Source organism: Eumetopias jubatus, unplaced genomic scaffold, assembly GCF_037043125.1.
Source record: "Eumetopias jubatus isolate StellerSeaLion01/CBP00866 unplaced genomic scaffold, mEumJub1_p1.0 scaffold_15, whole genome shotgun sequence".
NCBI classification, from domain to species: domain Eukaryota; kingdom Metazoa; phylum Chordata; class Mammalia; order Carnivora; family Otariidae; genus Eumetopias; species Eumetopias jubatus.
In genome coordinates, this window is record NW_028274821.1 from 43179968 (window position 1) to 43181201 (window position 1234).

The following is a 1234-nucleotide window of genomic DNA, read 5'->3' on the forward strand; positions in this document are numbered from 1 at the left end:
TTTGGGTCTAAAATGAGTCTCTTGCAGACAGCATATCGATGGGTCTTCTTTTTTAATCCAATCTGATAGCGTATGTCTTTTGATTGGATCATTTAGCCCATTTACATTCAGGGTAACTATTGAAAGATATGAATTTAGTGCCATTGTATTGCTTGTAAGGTGACTGTTACTGTATATTGTCTGTGTTCCTTTCTGGTCTCTGCTACTTTTAGGCTCTCTCTTTGCTTAGAGGACCCCTTTCAATATTTTTTGTAGGGCTTGTTTCGTGTTTACAAATTCCTTTAGTTTTTGTTTGTCCTGGAAGCTTTTTATCTCTCCTTCTATTTTCAATGACAGCCTAGGTGGATATAGTATTCTTGGCTGCATAGTTTTTCATTTAGTGCTCTGAAGATATCATGCCAGTCCTTTCTGGCCTGCCAGGTCTCTGTGGATAAGAGACCTCTGTTGCCAGTCTAATGTTTCTACCATTATAGATTACATATCTCTCCTCCCGAGCTGCTCTCAGGATTTTCTCTTTGTCTCTGAGACTCGTAAGTTTTACTATTAGATGTCGGGGTGGTGACCTATTTTTATTGATTTTGAGAGGGGTTCTCTGTGCCTCCTGGATTTTTATGCCTGTTTTCTTCCCCACTTTAGGGAAGTTCTCTGCTATAATTTGTTCCAATATACCTTCTGCCCCTCTCTCTCTTTCTTCTTCTTCTGGGATCCCAATTATTCTAATGTTGTGTCCTATTGTATTGCTTATCTCTCGAATTATGCCCTCGTGATCCAGTAGTTGTTGATCTCTCTTTTTCTCAGCTTCTTTATTTTCCATCATTTGGTCTTCTACATCGCTAATTCTCTCTTCTGCCTCATTTATCCTAGCAGTTAGTGCCCCCATTTTTGATTGCACCTCATGAATAGCTTTTTTGATTTCGACCTGGTTAGATTTTAGTTCTTTTATTTCTCCAGGAAGGGTTTCTCTAATAACTTCCATGCTTTTTTCAAGCCCAGCTAGTATCTTTAAAATCATGATTCTGAACTCTAGGTCCAACATTGTACTAATGTCCATATTGAGTAGGTCCCTGGCAGATGGTACTACCTTTTGTTCTTTTTGTTGAGGTGATTTTTTTCATCTTGTCATTTTGTCCAGAGGAGAATAGATGAATGAGAGAACAAAATGCTAACAGGTTAACAACGTCCCCAGAAAATTACTCTAAACAAATCAGAAAAGACCTGCAACCAGGGGAAAAGA